At 27.4% G+C, this 20,972-nt stretch overlaps 1 protein-coding gene across 4 annotated transcripts in view; it reads right to left on the bottom strand.

Annotated features, from left to right (window-relative positions):
- Positions 1–20,000, bottom strand: part of LOC112681694 — a 61,480-nt gene extending 41,480 nt beyond the window's left edge. For all 4 annotated transcript variants that reach the window (XR_003148422.1, XR_003148421.1, XR_003148420.1 and 1 more), the window contains exon 1: positions 19,485–20,000. The gene's annotated coding sequence lies outside the window, so the exon portion shown is untranslated. The remainder of the gene's footprint in view (positions 1–19,484) is intronic.
- Positions 20,001–20,972: the final 972 nt, after the last annotated feature.

Here is a 20,972-nt window from a genome sequence, read left to right on the forward strand (position 1 = left end):
ATTATTTTTAGTAATTTATTTATCTGAGCCATAAAGATGAGTCACAGCTGGGTGATATTATTTAGCAGTGCAATGCGTATTAAATCATTCATTCATGTATACTATACACCTTAAGTTTACTTTTAGCGTTCTTGATGTTTTCTAAAACTTCGAAGATTTCGTGGAAAACGTGAAAAAGCGAAAAAAAAATGTATATGTAATAAAAATAAAATAAAAAATAATATATAATTAGTCAGTAGTAATTGATAGTTTAAGAAATTAAGGGAATAGAAGTTTTTTTCGCGTACTTATTTGTATAATAAAATATTCGAAAAATGTAGAAAAAAATATTAATAATTTCAACAGAAAATAAATTAAGATATTTGATAACAATAGTTGATAATCAATATAATTCCTGAAGCTGAGGTTTATGCAACACGAGTAAGCACATTCATAAAAGCCTTGACGATTTATGTTTGAAATGAAAAATATTTTTTATGGTACAGGCATATTCATAAAAATATTTTATATGAAATAAAAATCCATAGACACAATAAAAAACATGAAATGCAAAATGCAATTCATATATTAAGTTCATATATTTATTGGACTCTATTATTAATACATAGAAGTAACAAATATTAGTATCTAGTAAACACTATATTTTTACCGATGGTATTTTTATTATTTTTTTTTTCAGTCTTGATATTCAATACATATATTCATTTATATTCATTTTTCAACGAAAATTTGTATTAATTTAACATTTTCGAGTAGGTTCTTTATTAATATTTATGTGTTAGAACAATTTATGTTAAATTCTGTCACTGTCAAAACCAGCTATAATAATCTGATTCGCACCGTTTATTGAAAAATATAATTTTTTTATTTAATATTTAAAGAATTTAAAATTATAAACATGTAACTATTTTTTTTTTTTTTTTGTTTTATATAAATATTATTTTATACATTTTAAAGGAAATATTTCTTCAGACATAATGTTCGTTTATTATGCTACATTAGTTTCACACTTTTAACTTTCAACCTTAATAAAATTATTTATTTCTTATCATAAAAATGAATAAGTAGCTCAAATTATACATTTTTGATTACGCTTAATCAAGTTGGAAAGTTTACTAAAGTATAAACAATAAATTAATATAAATATAGTATCTTATTTACAGCGATCGTGAAGAATAAAGCATTGTAAATGTTTTAATATTAATTCTTATATATTTTAATAAATTACTTACATGATTAGTGTTCGTTTTTTAATGAAATTCTGTGTTTAGTTATTTCGTGGTATACAATGTTTCTAATATTTTCTAAATCTATAAAAATCGTATACTATTTTATTATTATAAATACAGAATTTATTGCAATCTAAAAGGTCACTTTTTAATTACAAAATTAATAAAATAGTATTGTTGTTATTCATATATTTATGGAGGTTTATAGTTAATATGCCGAGTTAATGAAATGCAGTTAGTCATTTTTATTAAAATATTTTATTTTTATTTGAAAACAAAATTTAATTTATTAAAAAAATTAGTTATAAAAACACATATTTGCTTTAATTATGTTAATATACTATTTTTAATGCCATTTGTGAATACTAGTTTTATAAATTACTTGCAAAAAAGTGTTTATTAGATTATTAAAATTCCAAAAATGATATTTAAAATTAAAAAGTGAAAATTAAGTTGATATATTTTTCAAACAAATAATACCTATTTTTTTGGTCGTTAATATATTTTATTCGATACTATTTGATTAAATTTTAAACTACAGTTAACGAAGATACTCGTCATACAATTGAATATTTTTAAAATTGGTTAAAGTAAAACGTTATATTTAAAATATTTAAATAATCGCTGTATGAATATTATATTTGAAATACTATATATGAAAGTTTTTACTATTTAATACTTTCATAAGTCGCCTGATTCAAACATACATACAAAATAACAAATTATTAAATAAACTGAGCATTCTTACATTGAATTATGAACAACCAATTTCATTAAATTTCATAGACTTGAACTATAGATTTATTAATACATATTTGTATAAACATGTTTCTTTATTAATTTATTTTATTTTATTTCAATGTATGCCATATAGTTTTTAACATTATTTATAATATATTTAATATAATATTAAAAATATTAAGTTAGAAATAATAAATATAATAATATCAATGAACGGCGCGTTGTATAGATAATTTTGATACACTCGTGTATTCTTTGTAAAACTACGATTATATATTTTTCAATATTTCATGGTAATACATATAAATACATTTTAAGAGTAAGTAAAACCAAATAAATAATAATACACTGAACTTGTCTGTCAAACAAACGCCACTTTCATATCCCCTTATTAATAGTTTTTATTAAAAATGAAAAAGTCGTTTTAAAGTGGTTATTAATGGAACTAAATAAGGAAGTTGAAATGGAAAAAGGTTGCTATAACTACGCTTCAGTAACTTTTATAAATCTAAAATATAATAAATGTTACGGTAGTCAAAAATAATATTGAAGTATATATGGGATTTCTGTGAAAAATTTATATATTATATAGTAACGTACTTATATTTATTTCACGAACAGTATTATTTATATTCACTCCTATTAATTTTGGTATCGAAGTTGTTCAAATAATTTGGTTCTTTACCAAACCTCATTTATACAACCATGTTTGCTTGTAATCACTATCACGTCAATTTAAGGTGAATATTAATTAAGAAATTTAATTATGTGTGCACCATTCTATTCCAATGATATAGTTTAGTGTTAAAAACAAGTTTACGCTAATATTACATGTTGGTTTTATTTGCATAATTTCTATAACGATTTTATCCAGTACTCGATTCATTGATGTAGAAAAATGTTTGATAAAAATTAATTCGTTTTAATCTTTATTATAATAGCAAATATAACATTATTTACTCATCGTGAGGCGTCTAAACTAATAAATCATATCACTGAAAAACCAATATATTCTACAAACCACTTAAGGTATTTTGATAATCGCTGTCAACCTAAATGATGAATACATTTAAATAATTGTTTGTGATAAATCATCTCCACGCAGTTTCCTCACATAGTACACATTCATATTTGTTTGTCGAAGTCGTACAATTTAGTTTTTCAATACATCTATAAAAAATATGTAACATATCACGTAAAATAAGAGAAACACATTTAGCTTTTATGATTTATACCCATACCAACTGACAACGGTTAAAATATTATAATGCATATAGAGGCTATAAAACTTCGAAGGATCAGTAAAAATGCTGGTAAATTACCGTCATACAAGTTCTATCTGCATTATTAGTTACTTTTATTTTTAAAGCTCTTCAAAATTTTAGAAAAATGTATATTACGCCAAAAAAAACTTTTACGTCCGGAATAATATTAGCATAATATTTCTTAATTTTAAAATAGTGCTATAAAATAGAAACGTACACGTTAAATCAAATTTTACTGTTGACAAAGGTAAACGAGAGTTATTAATCTACTTTCATAGATTAATTTAATTTCTACTTTCATTTCGTTTGATATAGTTATTTTTGTTACATATATGTAATACGTGGCAGATTAAGAGTTGATAAATATTAAAAGTTGTTAATTATTGTTCTTTTAAAATTAGTGAGAAGTAAAGAAAATTATATTTGTATCATATTTTTTTCGTGTTAAAAAATAATTTTTTATTTGTCTTTGTATTATAGCTATTTATTGCAGTACACTAAAATTATTTAGTATATTGTTAAAATCTATTTAATTTGTATTATCTTAAAATGTAGAGAAATTATTTAAGATTTTAGTATTGATGGAAAATAGTATTTTTCAAGGGGAAAAAATTGAGCTACGTAAATTCAATATTTATAATTAAATCCATTAATATTGGCAGTGGAGTTTCCTTCTCGAATTAACATAAATATTTAATAAATTTATGGAGGTCAGTCCTAATAATGGTTCATAATCATACATTAATGGTTTATCTCTGTGAATATTTTGGTACTTAATGTAAATCATTATTTTTTATCATTATCATTGAGTAATGTATAAATAGGTAACATTACAGCTATTAATCATTATAAGCCAAATAATATAAATATTAATATTTAATAGTTTATAGTTTTTATTAAACTATCTTAATAATTATTTCTTCGTCATATAAAATATATTTCACAGAACTTATAAATTTTATTGTATTTTAATACAAATGTATTAGGAAGATAATATTCATTATTATTAATTCTCGTTGACATAACTGCATAATCAACTTATCTTCATATAATTGCATTAAATAGTATATACTTTTATTAAAAATTAATAGTTAAGAATTTGACGCGTTTATTAACTGAAATGAATACATAAATTCCGTGTTTTAAATTACAAATCTAATATTGGTGATCATATCTATAGTACTCACACCCAAATAATTACAGTTATTACATAAATAATAATAATTTGAGTTATGATGTTGATGTCCTAAAAATACACAATAATTTTAAAATTCCCTAAGAACTACAAAAAATGAATTTAAAAATTGCCAAAAGTAATCTACTTTAATAAATTAAAAAATTGAATTAAAAATTTTTTTAAATTAAATTTAAATAAAAAAATTGGAAAACTTGTGATGTATAATAGTGTGCAGTGAACAGAAAAAGGTTGAGAACCACTGCTTTAAGTAGATAATGTTATCAGTAGTTAGATCTTATGAATCATCTTCTTCTTGAGCGTTATGATCAGCGTATGTGTAAAAAAGTATTTATTTTATAATTGTATAACACGTATACTATAAACCTAGTGCCGTCGATAGCGAATAGGCAACTTAGGCAATTTCTAATGGCCTGATGCTTAAAATAAATTCGGCGATCTACAACTTATCAAGTTAGAATACCTAGATATATTTAGGAGCAAACATATTGTATTTTTTTTTTCCTAGCGCCTCACAAAAGCTTACGATGGCTCAGGGTAAATCTTATCGGTACGCGATAAATTTAATGACAATAAAAACTCCACAGTTATAATGATACAATTACTATTTTAGAATATTATAGACATTTTCTTTTAAATCTAAAATTTGAAAAAAAATCACCTGCATTGTACAAAAATTACAAAAAATGATTTAAATATGAAAAAGTAATATAAAAATATAAAAATTGTATCGAAAGTACATTTTTAGTAAAAAATGCTTAAAAATGCAAAAAAGTGCAAAATAAAATTAGTATATTCTGAATTAAGGAAGCATGAAGCAAATATTTAGTTAATATAGCATTATATAGGATCAAAGAAAAAAATATGCAAAAGTCATCAACATCTTAACATAATAACACTATGTTAGGGATCTTAAACCATTTAAAAATGTCACACTATCTATAACATATTTTGTATAACTGTTTGATAAAAAATAATTTTTTAAATATTTGCGACAAGATATAGTAGTACTATATTTATAATGTATTTATCTAAAAAAAAAAAACTCAACATTGAAAGTATAATTATTATATCATCTTCAAATAAACATTTTATGAATTTTTGTGTCAATATTTATATTATATTTAATTATTAATTCTTTACTTAATGTTTTAGTAAACATTTTTATTTATTTAATACCTACGAATTATTTTTTATGTAAACATATATTTTTATTGATGTTATCCATTAATAATTTCTACTCTAATTTTATCAATTATAAGAACACTTATAAGTAACTAGATATTGATAAATGACCCATACACGATAAAAAATTAACATAATCCATAATTTTAAACGTTTAATATTTTATAAATCTTTCATAACCAATGATTTTTAATACGAACAGTATAGTCATCGGTTTATAAGTTACGCGTAGATTGATTCAAATGAATGATTTACTTTATAAGAGGTATGTCGTCTTGAGTCGAATTAATCGTCTTGTTTCAATAATAACGAACAAAGTACAATTCAATTTTACAAACCTCAGAAATGTTTATTGTTTGATTTTCTGCAGGTTTGTTTTTAATATTTTTGATGTGAACGTCATTAGTTATGGTAAAATAAAATTAAAAAAAAAAAAAGAAAATAATTAATGTTTTCTTTTACTGATTGCAATAAGCAGTAAAAAAATAATTAATAATTACATTTTTCATGACCTAAGGTTAAGTATTTTAGGAATTAAGTCGGGATATTATACTATTTTTTAACATCGTGTGTTAAAATAACTACGAATCCATATAATTAAGACTTGAAACTCGAATATCTTATTAATTATTCCTCAAATCGTTGTATATCCGAGAATGAAATATTTGCTTACCAGCTTATAATTTATATGTATACTTCTTTAATCAAAACTATTATACGGATAAGTACAGTATAAACGATAATATAATTCATAGCTCGGTCATTTGTTTTTTCCAAAAAATGCATTGCTTCTTTTGTTTTTATCGTTGTACGTAAGTCACCGTTTTGACGGCATCGCATAGGATGGTTATAGTTATGATTGTGATCCCGCATAATCCACCCACGTGGATTTCAACTATAACAAACAGGATTGAAAAAGGACCTGCTTTTGACAGGTTTTAAAAGCATATCATACAGTCGTTGCGATGTAGGCTATGTCACCTACATGGTGGAAAACAATACGCGTATAGCTGATATCAAACCTGCATGGTGTTGTTTCGTGCTCCACTAACTCTGACAACTACGAACGGTATACGGACGAATAATCAAAACAACCAAATAGCGTGGATTATAATATATATATAATTAGAAACACTCACTATCCCGTGTCGTCGAGCCATTCATCGGATATAGTTCTTCTTGTCGTCACCGCGGTGGCGGTACTACTAATTATTTAAATGGCTCCAAGTCGGATCGTAATGTGTTTTTTTTTCTTTTTTTCGGAAAATACGTTTTTCCTTTGAATTCCTGCTAAGCTTTTGAGATTATTTATTGCGAATGGGCTGCTGCTGCACAATTTTTCACCTTCTCAACACGTTTAAACATCACTGTTATACCGTTTCCGTACACTGTGCCACTGAAGCGTTTTAAAAAATGACCATCCCGGCAACCTCACTTTGTCAAAACCTCGAAAACCTCGTTATGATTTCCGAAATCTAACGAACTTAAGCTTCGTCAAGAGAAATGCCTGCACTTGTCGTGTACTTATATCAAAAACTTGTATACACGCGTATTTGACAAAAATGTTTCAAACGTTATACTTAGCGACGACGTTTGTATCATACACTTCAATGAAAAAAAAAAATCCACATTTATAACATTTTCGCTGTAGGCGGTGCAACTATTTATGGGTGAAATTCTATTTTGATATGTTTTACGCTAAAAATGTTTTAGTCCGTGGTACAACAAAATAATTCACATATATGTCTTATCGCTTTGAAAATATTTTGGGACCAATTTTTGATCTATAAACAAACCGTTATCCATGATAACATTTTTTAAATAGAACGTATGATCTACGCAGGAGGTCCCGGATACATCTAAGAGATAAACGAGTTCCTCTTCCAAGGGAAATGAAAGTATTACGATTGTGAAAATTGTGTTGTACATGATGATTACGACCCACAACCAAATGGTGATATTTCAAATGTTGAAAATGAAGTTCCGACATAAAATAACGGATGGAATCTTGAAAATCAATAATAGGACCTATTAGTAACTGGTAAGTCTTAAAATCGTGAACTTTTTCATTGCGAAGAAGAAAGATCGACAAATATTCTTATCAATTAGTGAAGGATAAATCTGTATGACAATTCATAGCCGACCAGTGGTAAGCATATAATATTATAATTTTTTGAGAGATTATATATTAGATACATACATAGATAGAGAAAATATCGTAGATTCATATACTGAAACTCATACCCAAATAATAGATTTGCGGAATACGGTTAGATACAATATGACGACGCCTCTTCACCATTTGGTCGTCAAATAAAAGAACATGGGTGGCAATTGTGTCTGCCAATGAAAACTAAAATAATTCATAACATTTAATAAACATTTCAAGTAAATTGTTGTAGTTTAAATATAATGTAAAACATTTTAATAAACACAATTAATCAACACGTAAGGTTGTAAGTGGATCATATTCTCTATGAACATATTGATCACACATAAAAAGACTGAATTCGTCGATAGATCCCTCACGTCGGACTGGCCCCAGATACTAAATAATATATAGCAATATTATTATGTAACATATGTTATAATGACATATTTATCACGACGAATGCGACGGCGTCGCGTCCGAAAACCAACGCGAGTATTCGGAATCGGTCGTTACACGATGCCGTTCAATTTTTTGAGTGCTCCGTCAGACGCGCATAAGGCTTCAAATAACAGAACACCAGCGTACACGGGATAGTAGGGAAAAATAAAAAAAAAAAATCGTTTCCATTCATACATCAAACGGTGCTCGGAGAAATAGCGCAATCCGTTTTGTTTCACGTCGCCTCTCGTAACGCGCGCGCGTTCGGTCGGACGTTTGATTAGTGGGTTCCGGACTCCGGGCATGTACATTGTACGACGGTTATTTTTCAATCCCGCTCACCGCAAACAAAAAATAGATAGAGAGAGATGAGTGAAAAAAAAAACGAGCAATACTCCGATAGAGTTACCGTCGTATGGCCGTAAACTGTCGCGTACGCGTTCAATTTTCATTAGCTTTAAAGCCGTGTGGTGTATAAGCCACGGGTAATGTTTACATTTGGTTAATATGTCATTTCTTCTTCTTCTTCAGTAGTCAATCCTAAGGTTGGTTTTACAACATTCTTTCATGCTCTCTCCACTTTTCCGTCCGGCATCTCAAATAACTTTTTTGATTTGCATTGTTCTAGGATGTAATTTGCTTCTCTTGTCTTCTATTTTTCCTTCCAATATCCAATGGTGTAGTTCCTCCTCGTGTCTTAATGTATATCCAATTCGACTCTATCTTCTTCCTTTGATTGATCTTAATAATCCTTTAGGTTCTACTATTTTATTAAGTACACTGTTATTGGTACGGAACTCGGTCCAGCAAACTCTTAACATCATCCAACAGCACTATACTCGTACTTCGAAGCTTTCTAAATATCTTTCTTCTTCTTTGTTTATCAAGCAGGACTCTGACCCGTATAGAGCCACAATCCACCCAAGCACTTAAATTAATTGTTTTCTTATATAGGTAATCATATTTTTGAAACAGTAATTTCTTGCGGTTAATAAATGCAGTTTTCGCTTGCACTTAGTTGCACTTATTTATTTATTGAACTTTCCATCCTGGTTGATTTAACTTCCTAGGTTAGATGTAGCATTCAACATGCATTTATATAAAATATAGATTTGTTCAGGAACAACTTTTTTTTTTGACAACCGTGACAACCTACAAAAACTCAGAAGTCGATCAAAAAATCTTTAAAAGTTGGTTGTCTTAGCTTTATAGCATTATAGTGGCCGATATATTATAATAATTCTATTTGTTAACTAATTATGATGCTGTCCATTTATAGATTACCTCACGGATACAAGAATTTTATTGCATATTTATATGATTTATATAGGATGACACATAGATTCAATGTTGATTATCCTTTAACAACGATAGTTTATACTCACGATTATGATTTGGTTTATTTATTTTATTTATTTGATAAACTCATTGCATAAAATAATTAATATTAATTATATCAATTTTATTTATTATTAAGTGTGAAATAGTTGTAATCTATATTATTTAAGTTTTGATTTATTATAAATTGTTGTTTTTTATATTTAAACTATACCTAATTCATTTGATTTGCAAACATTTAAAATCAATTAAACTTCATCCGATGCAATTAATGCAACTGAAGAGCAATTTTTAATTTGTGAAGAAAATATTTAAATTAATGATTTGTTTCAAAAATGTAAATTAGACATTTTGTTTTTCACTAATTTTGTGTAAATTAAATAAAGTTATAATTTTTATTTGTTACTTATTGTTTTAAATATTGTTCTCAATAAAAGTTTTATATAATACATAAAACATAGCAAAGGTAGATCTTGAATAAATACAATTAAATTACCTAAAATAATAGTATTAATTCAAAATGAAGAAAAGTGTGAAACGCCTAGTTCCAATGAATTCAAAGATAGGTGAATTACGAGTATATTACTGTATTGGTCTTTTAAACTTAAAACCAATGTACTATTACTCTCGAAAAACAATTTTGAGTGAAAGATGTCGGCTTAGTTTATATTTTTAAAGTTTGTTTATATAAAAGTAGTACTAAATTTCATAGTAAGGTAAGATGAAATTTTAATGTTCTCACTGAAATAAAAAAAAAGCATTTAAAATAAAAGAAAATTGAATATTTCAAGTGCCTATAAACAGAAAACATTTCTTTAAAATATTTTAAAACTACCAAATGTCTTTAAAACGATAGTAAAAGTACTGAATGTTAAATATTTTGAATTGCTTTAGTTAATATTTATTGGATAACTACTAAATAACTAATATCGTTTAATGGAAATTTGTGATACTATCCAATTTTGTCAATATTTTAATTTTGTAACGCTTTTAAATCATTTCACAAAATCAATATTTAACATCTATTCAAAATAATTTTTTAAGATAATTGTGCTATAAATGTGGTTTTCAAATAATTTCTTACTCAGGATATGGTAATATTGAGGGGAACCGTTTTCGGTAACCTTTCCCTTAATGGCCAGTTCACATTTTGGTCATTCTGAAATATCTGTTTTCAGTCAGTACAATATTTAGTTCACCAATTTAAAATATTTTTCACGTTTTTTTTCTGTGAAATCACCAATTTATTTAATAATCATATAGTGTTATTAATTAAAGATATTCTCTACACCTAGTTAGTACTTTTTACTATGGGGTTTTAAAATAAATTAAAAATTGTAAACGAATAAATTTATATGATTATTATGTAAATATTTTGTTAAACAGGAGAAATAAAATGTGAAAAATGTTTGAAATTGGTAACCAAAAGAGTGTACTGGCCGAAAACAAACATTCCTGCGTAACCGAAAAGGAAAAGATTCATTGTGACCGAAAAGTGTCCCGCCCACCATATTAGCTGTTATTTTAAAATAATACAATTAAATACGTTTACTAGAATTTAATTTGTTATTTAAATTACTTTACTATCACATTAATTATCCTGAATTCATTTAACATTAAAATTTTAAAATCATTCCTTTTTATATATAAAGAAATCCATCTTCTATACTTTAACTGCTTCTAAAACATACAATATTAAAGTACTCATTTGCTAGTAAACCCATGTCGGTTGATAATTTTATGACTAAAACTAATTTATTTCATACACTAATTATTAAATATAATATAATCATATCATTATTTATATATATATATATTGTAAATTAAGAATTTTCACTTTAATTTGTAACATTTATTTTTATTTAAAATTCTTGTATTAATATTTAATCTGCTATTGTTTTAGTTTAAATTAAATCCTTAAACTGTTAAAACTTGTATATTCAAACCAGATCATTATAAAAAAACTAAAAAAACTACAACATTAGAAATAATTATTGGAATATTATTTTCGCAATAAAAAATAGTATTATTTTTATTACACAGCGATCTCGAGTTAACCGGTAACCCGCTGAAATCCGATAAAATGATCTTGCGCTATGTTTCGTGGTCATTAGCTTACGTGAATCCGGGAAATCAGCTGATCGTTCGGTCCAACGGTAAGAGGTGTATTTAACATTGTGATTGTGCCCAAAATACGTCGACGACAATGAGCGATTCTCGACTGGCGACGGTACTACATAAAGGTTAGATTTGGGCCAGGGACGAACGCAGAAAAAAAATTTCGTAGAGGGTTTTTGAAAAAAATTAAAATATTCATAAATATTATATAAATGTATTGAAGACATCAATTTACAAACTACGGGAAACTTTTAAGTAACTAATCATTTTTTAATTTATTTATTAGTAATACATTTGTAGGTCAGATAATTTATTTTTTGCTCTTGATATTTCTGGTGGGGTCAATCCCCCCTGCGTTCGCCACTGGTTCGGGCATACCGCGAAACGTAATAATATTGCCATCACCGGAGTGCGCGTGAAAGCCAACGTCATTAGTTGTCGCAGATAAATTCGACGACGGAACAGCTGGGTGCGTCGCCGTCTTCCGTTACATTCGTAGATAGCGACGGAAAAATTACGTTTGACATTAGCGCCAATCTTCGGAGGGAATCGTGTCGTTTGCTTGGCGCGCAGATTTCACAAACGAAAAAATAACGATAAACGTGCACGCGCAGTCATTAACGTTTCACGAATCGTTCTTGTAAATCTTAATAATAATAATTATTATCATTACGATATTGGTTACAATCCCAATCCGGGTTTTTTTGCACGTTCTACATACGTCAACCCTTCTCGTACGGTTTTAGAGCTCTTAATACTCGTGAATTCACGGGGTACACGTGTCACTCGTATCAAATCCAAATTAGCTTAATCTCAATCACGTAAAAACAAGAATAACCTATAAAATAGTAATTCATTTTTAATAACGAAATTAATAATTTTACCATTTTAAAAACGGATACATATTTTGGATAAACACGTATTTCACGTGACACGTGTATTAAGTATTAAGGCCTCTAGATTTTATCTACGTAAATTCTCGTCGCGCGCGTGACACGCTATTCGTTGACCGTTTTTCCACGTGCTGTCTTAATATTTATTTTCATTATTAAAGCGATTTTTTTCTTCTTTTACGTTACTATTTGCGGTTTCGATCGGAAAATACGATAATAAAATAATACGGTTGCCTGGACCATACAAAATGTACACACGCCGTTTTCATTGTTGCTGCAGAATCCACTTAAATGTTTACGGTTTTTGTTTTACATTCATACTTTTTTACCGGTTGACGACGGATGAGCCATTAGTCGATTACCATAACTACTTAAAACATGCGAGTGTGAACATTTTTTTTATTTCGCTTTGTTCTCTCAATTAAAAATAACTATATATATATATATATGTGTGTGTGTACGTATGGTATGTACCGTTGAATAGAACAACGTACGAGATTCATATTATTTCACGCGTTAAAATGAGAATTGTAAATATTTCAATTGCCATAAATACAAACGATCCCCGAGCACCTTCGTTTCTATGGCACGGTTCTATTAACGCTATTATTCCTATTTCACTGCACGTGCTATCAATTATACGTGTTCTGAGATCCGCAAGATGTTCCAAAAACAAAGAACTGATAAATTATGGACCACGTTCGTTATACACGTCAAGTAAATACACCGAAATTGGATAGGAATCCCGAACCGGTACGAAGTAACATACATTTTACTATTTCTTAATTTATTTTATAAAACGTTTTTACTTTAAATTTATTGTTTACCAGCTGAACTACCCAGCTTCGCCCGTATGTAGTTTTTGCTCTCTCTAAATTAAATCAACACACATTGTTGTGTTTGAAGAAGAAAAAAATTAGTAGTATTAGCTGAATTATACATAATGAATTTACAAATGGTTCTAATGATTTTATACACATATTTTATTATTAAAAATGCTTATATAATCCATAATTTGTATGTTCCAATTTTGTGACGATATTATTTAACATTTTTCCAATCTCATTTCTTCTCCCTTCCCTCCAAAAAAGAAAAAAAATGAAAATCGGTAGTGACACTCAGAAAGGTATTTGGGACAACTCTGTGAAAAAAAATTGGAAATATGTTAAATAGAGTCGTCACAAAATTAAAACATAAAAAAACCTGTTATTATATATATATATATATATTGATTTACTGTCTTAAAATTTGTTAGTATTTAATCAACTGTGTATATTTTAAACAATTAAATATGTATATTTTATACCTTAATAAAGAATAGTGGTTTATTATTTATATTAGATAGATTTTTAGGTTTTAATTAATTCGGGTATATTTACGTATAAAATTTACATATGTTTTTTTGTTGTCGAATTTTTTTTGTATTATTTTACTATTTAACACTCGTATAATACATTTGTAATTTTTTTTGTTTCAAATTTTAACAAAAAAGTCAATAAATTAGTTAAAGTTGAATAATTTATATCTAATAAGTATCTAATTATTACAAAATGGTAAACATTTTTTAGGAAAATTGATTTTCAATTAATACGTCTATTTATTCTAAAACTAAAACCATTATATATTTCTTTTTTGAAATACTTTATAATTAATTAAATACTAAGAATCTATTATTTTTGAATTAAGAATATAACTATTAGTTGTAATTTGTACTTATATTACTAAATATAGAAAAGAGGAAGTGATAATAAATCGCTAACGTATGGCCACACATATATCACGCACTATCACCTTATGGTTTAACCAAGATCAACAAGATGTACATCTTGCGGATTTTTAGCACGGTAAAACACACCTTGATCCAATGCCGACAGCATGCTGATGTACGACAAAAAATTCAACTTCCAGATGATGTATAAGAAATTCTCGCACTCATCACAGAAGCTATCCGAAAACTAATCAATTTCCTCAAGGAAACAGAATTAAAAAACAAAATTTAAATACATATAACATAAGAAAACGATAACATTTATCTATATGTATATTAGAAAAAAGAATATTATGTTTATTGTGTGACCACCGGTTGATAACCATGTTGATGCCTTAATATTAATAAAAAAAAAATACTAAATACATTTTCTATATGTGTATTGAATAACACATTATATACTTCTATAAAATTGTATATTATGTAAAATTGTCTATAAAAAATGTGCATAGAATAATTAAAAATTACAACGAATTAAAGCTCATTTCAATAATGCTTGAACTTTATAGTGATTATAATAGTAAAAGATATGTCCGATAGGTTTTTTTTGTTCAAACCGTTTTTTATATGATCGAAACTAAATTTGGCGAATTCGATAACTAAATTTAACATATTATTATGTTTTAGTTTTAAAAAACTAAAACAAATGTGCAGAATATTATGCTGTAGTATTTTTCCATCAATTGTTATAATGTTTCCATAGTAAAAAATATAATAAAATATTTTAAAAATATAATTAATATGTTTAAAATATGGTTACAAGCCGGGTAGGCTTCACCCGTTATTATTTATAATACAAGTATTATTTCTGAAAAAATTTTTAAGTCAAGGAATTTTTTTTTACATTTTTTTATTATAATTTAATTGATGATTCCAGAAAGAACACGAGTCACATATTTTATGAAATTGAGATATTAGAAAAAACGTATACTAGTCATATATTTCTGTGTTAAGTGTAAAAACGTCTTTAGCTATACTTTTTTATCAGATAAATAAATAATAATAACCGGTGTTTTAAACTAAATGTATATAAACACTTTATTAGTATACATTTTTACCAATATCTAAATTTCATAAAACATGTGACTCTTGACATTTCTGTAAACAACAATTCAATTATTTATACTATTACAATTTAACACTCATAAATGCAAGTTATATTGAAAAGTTCTGTTTTATTTTCATATTTTTTTTAATTAATTTTTGTCCTTGTATTATAATTGTCTATCGAACAACCATTAATTAGTCCAAAAAAATTTAAAAACCTTAAACATTTCACCATAGTCACTATAGTTTAATTACATATTTTTTCCAGATAATGAAATTATCGTTTATAAAATATATAAATTCGATTCTGCGTAAATCGCCAACGTAAAATTGTTGAGTAATAAAGTATGAAAAAATGTACAGTGGATAATTATGCAAATTAAATTGAAAGTTATTTGAAATTTTATTAGTAAATAAAACGAACTATTTTAAACTATTTCCTAAAGCTGTTAAAGTTTAAAAATTATTAACCAGTAGGTACTGTTTTTTATACAAAAAAATAATCATTTCAAGTATAATATTTAAAGAATGTGCCATTGATATTATAATAAAAATACTTATAGAGATTTTTTTATCATGTTATAAATATGTTGTTTTATTCAAATGATTCTTTTTTTTAAACATTTTTCAGAAAATAATTTACGATATAATTTCATTACATATAAATACTGTTTACCAATCAATTGACAGTTCAAATATATAAAATGGAGGTTAAGTAAAATTAAATTCAAATAATGTATCTAAACCGTGTGTAATCGATCTCTATGTTTCGATCAAGTTATACGCAATGTCATGTACAAAAGTTATCACACGTCTTATGTTTCTTAACGAACACGTTAAATTACTTCACCTTGTAGACATTTGAAATACCAGAACTAGCGTCATTAGTGTTATTGATACATTATAAAATTTACTTCAACGATAAATCATTTTACTATTAACAAAAAAAAAAAAGTCAAAAAAGTCATAGGACAATGAACAACTGCAATAAAGATAAAACTATAACTCATGAACAAGGAGTCACTATTTTTCGTTAATCACGATACAAAGTGAACGTGAAAAAAATTACAACCCTGCACTGTATCTAAATCAATAACAATTATCCTCGTTCACAATCATATTAAACTATAAATATTATGATAATGGATAGGACATACCGCAGATAACACAGTTTCGGCAAAATCAATTTTGATTCTATTTCGTTCGTGACGGCGACACCTTGAATTCGATACTGGCGAAAACCACAAATTTTCACTCGCAAATTTTATGCACCCTTGCACGAATTTTCGCGGAACAATACGATAAAATATTTGCGATTTATGCCGATGTACTCTATTCGTGCGCATTATACTAGCCGATTTTAAATGGGGGCGTAGTCATGCGAATATACTATATGTGTAATAATCCGAAAACCAAACACGGTCATGTGACACGGGTAATTGTTGGTTGGCTTCTTTTGAATCGAACTATGTTTCACGTATCCAATAATGTCACGCTAGTCTTAAAAAATCTAATTAGGTCGTACATTTTCATTGTAGACGAAAAAATAATAAAATATTGATACTTTCAGAAAATTATGAACATCTGACGATTGACGATTTTGCTTCACACTTAAAATGTAGTTGAATAAAATTACTATCACATCGTTTCGTATACAGCTATGTCTGCTACAGTTACTGACAAATGCCAGTTCACCGTGTGGACACTATTAGTCACTTTTCATCGTAGAGCGTGGTTCATTATAGAAATTAATTGTGATGAGAACCCGATTTTGAATTCCTTACCCCAATCACTGGACCGACCAACTATTCGACATTTTGCTAATTGCGTCAGGTCATAAATAAAAATTATTTTCGTAAACACATTCATTGCGAGTAATCGATTGGTATAAAAACGAAAATGTGAAATCTAGCAGGACATTCAACCAACGTTTCATTTCATCTCAAATTACGGTGTTCCCGTAACATAATACCCATATTTTTCTCTTGATCTCCATCAAACCTTACAGGAATAAGAACCATACAGAACACTATTGTTATAATTGCAATAGAATTTTGAATTATATTTTAACTATCTTAATTTACGTTTTACTTTTTTTTATAAATGCCATTTTTACAATATATCAGATTTTACTATTGATCATACCTCTGTAAAAATCATACAGGTTATAAAATTCTTTTTATTTGTTATTTTTATTTTCATATTAAAATAATTATTCGATATAAAAAATAACAGTGTGCAAAAGTCTTAGTATTGAGTTAAATTATCAATTATCGATTAAAAAATAAAAATAAATAAAAATGTGTAGGTACATAACGAATAAAAATGTATGCCGATGAATCTGTAATTTGTAATTTTCAAATAAACATGCTTCTACACGTAAACACGTATAATATTAAAACCAAATGTTTTCATATTTCTGTTAGGGTGAGCAGATTATATAATGGAACACATTTTTAATAGTATATTTTCCATGGTGAAACTAAAAATAACTGGCAAGACACATAAACCGCTCAAAGCAAACATGGGACAACTCCTAGCCTTTGTTATCATAACAAATACACGGTATATAACCATATTTATTTTACATATTAGAGTTTGTATTCTTATACCTAACACCTAAACGTTTTGCATATATGCATGGAAGTTATAAACGCGTTGTGTTTAACATAATGGATATCATTCGGATGTAGAAAATATTTGTGTTGAATTTGAATGAATGATGAGTTTCGTTACAGAAATGTAAAATATCTAGATTAATAATATTATTTGATAAGTTGAATACATAAATCTTATGATATTCATAGTTAAACCTCTTTAGTTTTCATACATTTATAAAGTTATATTAACAATTGTAAGAACTTGTATAACTAATGCAATTTAAAATAAACAATTGAAATAAAACATTTTTATACCTAGTTTATTTCTTAAATTTGAACAATACAACGAGAAACTAAAAATTATAAATTAAGCTCATTAACCAATTAATTTTCAAACTTAATTTATATAATATACATTTGAAAGTTTGTTTTTTCCATTCAAATTGAGTTGTATTAGATTTTATCGATAATTTAATTTAAATTAGGCATATACTATAAATAAATTTCGTTTAATGCTATATGAAATGTTCAAACGTAATTTGATATTTAAATTTTATATAATTATGTTTAAAAAAAATGTATTCTGTTTATGTTTGGAGTTTTACAAAAAATTAGTTTTGGAAAAATTTTAGAACCATCCGAATTTGATGTAAACTTTTAAAATGTTACCTAAAAATAAAGAACTGTGGTTTTTATTCTAATGACATTTCAGAATTAATAATTTTGTTTTATTTACTTATTAATAGATTAAGATTATTTGGTTTTGGTACACTTATTTTTTCTTTAATATTTTTGTGATGATTACATATTACATTTACTTTTTTTAATCGGTTTTTCAAACCCTAATTTATTATTAAACGTTTTTATGCTCTACATTTGACGAAGTCATTTTTCAATTAATTAATTTAAAAATAATACATGTAATGTAGACATTTGCATGCAATTGTTAAAATCATGTATTATTAATGTAATTTTTGTTTAGAAAGTATTAACACGATATTGAAACAAATACTTAAATCACAGTTTCTATAAAAAATAACCGGTTTAATTTTTTTGCCAAATACTAACTATTTAGTTTGGTAATTTTTTTTTTTTTTTAAATTGGATACTTGGCATATATAATCTTAATAGGCTATTAACCAAATCAGTCTGGTTATGTTTATAAGATAATTTGTAGACATACAACATATGTATTATTTGAAAACCACCCTATTTTGTCTTCAAAAGTCAGAATATTATTTCAGATAAATTAAATAATTTTTTTCAGTATGTTGCGATTAAAATTAATTTAATTCACATGATCACAGAGTTGTTAACCATTATCATAATATTTAACAAACAAGGTAAAACGATGTTTTATCAAACATTATACAAACGTGCAAGTAAGCGTGTACACTTTGATCAACAGTCTGTTCTAAAAACGAAAAGTTTTCGATGATCAATTCGCATACACGTAACAAATAAAATTCGGTCATCAATTAAACGGTTATTCTATTCGTAATACTAAATAATTACCATTAATTTCTCGTTTTATCGTTGTTTTTTTACCAGCCCTTCGTGAAAACCGTTAGGTAATATTTGATCGCTGGAAATTTCGCACGTCCGGAACGCGAAGCCGATCGTAAATATAAGACAATTCGTGAACTCCGACGTGAACTTTTATTTTTAATTTTCCGTTCGTTCGGTGTCTCGTAACAATAATCACGTGCGCACTTCGCTGAACTACTCTTCACCATCTAACACTGGTTATTATTGCACTTACTGTTTTTTTTTTCGTTTCTTGTTACGATTCGATGTTAGTGTTTTTTTTTTTTTTTTGTTATTATTTATTTTTATTCTATTCCTTTTAGCTTGATCCCCGTACCGAACCGGAGCCGATCGAAGACGGACGGCGGCGACACTTGAGCGGCGAATCGGCAGGTGTGAAGTTGCACGCTCGCGCACTACGACTGAAAACCCGTCGCGCACTTGCCCGGAAAACTTTCCACCGAGGCAACGTCACGTGCGCACGGTGCGGCGGCCGATACGTTATTGTTACAGCGGCGGCGGCAGACTACCTGTTGTGGTCTCCGACGCTTAAAGTTGCGGGTCAGTCGTGCCAACGGTTCCACCGAACGAGAATATTTCATGAGAACCGTTTATCGTCCCGAAACTTAAATCCGCCGATCGGCCGTGGTTATATATCATAATATTACATAAAAGTGCGCGCGTGCGAATTATTTTTTCACGTGGGACACGGGCAGTGACGTATTTAAGAGAGGGGCAATAAGGGCGTTTACCTCCTCTCCCGAGACTTCTTTTTTTACTCTTTCGCTGTAGTTATTAATTGGATTGGCTTTGCTAAATATTCATAGACACAGAAATATTCAAATAGATGAGGTGATTGATAAGTTTGCTGCCGCGAAAAAAAATGAATGTAGACCTTGTATTATACTTATTTTATGACAATATTTGTTAGATTATAACCGAACAAGTTCGAACCATTGTCTCTAAAACCCTAACCGAATAAATAAAATTAATAAACTATTGCGCTCAAATTTCCTTATATCGCAACAGTAAGAGATTTTTGTATTTCGTCCCACCCTGAAAAATTATCCCAAACACGCCGCTAGACATGGGCCTGCGGAACATTTCTGAAAATCGGAAACACGCGAGAACAATCGCCGATTTCCGTAAACATATAAACGATCCGTTCTGGTTTACATATCCTATCAATCAAAAGTTGAAGCTGTCCAGGAGATAGGTTATCGAATAATAATATTCAACAGCAACGTTTAACGGAAACAATCACGCGGCTTATTATTGTTTCCAAATGGTCGTTAACGATCTGTCTACTAGTATTTGGTTTTGTTTTTTTTCTTTTCAAAAATTCACGCCGCATTAAACAATCAACCGTACAAATGTGCAGTTACATTTATTGTTCTGTCCCGTGAATAGCCTCGTAACCGAACTGATTGATAACTGTTCGATTTTCATATTTTATTTTGTTTCAATATTAGTTTT

Source organism: Sipha flava, unplaced genomic scaffold (assembly GCF_003268045.1).
Source record: "Sipha flava isolate LNK unplaced genomic scaffold, YSA_version1 194_pilon_pilon, whole genome shotgun sequence".
NCBI classification, from domain to species: domain Eukaryota; kingdom Metazoa; phylum Arthropoda; class Insecta; order Hemiptera; family Aphididae; genus Sipha; species Sipha flava.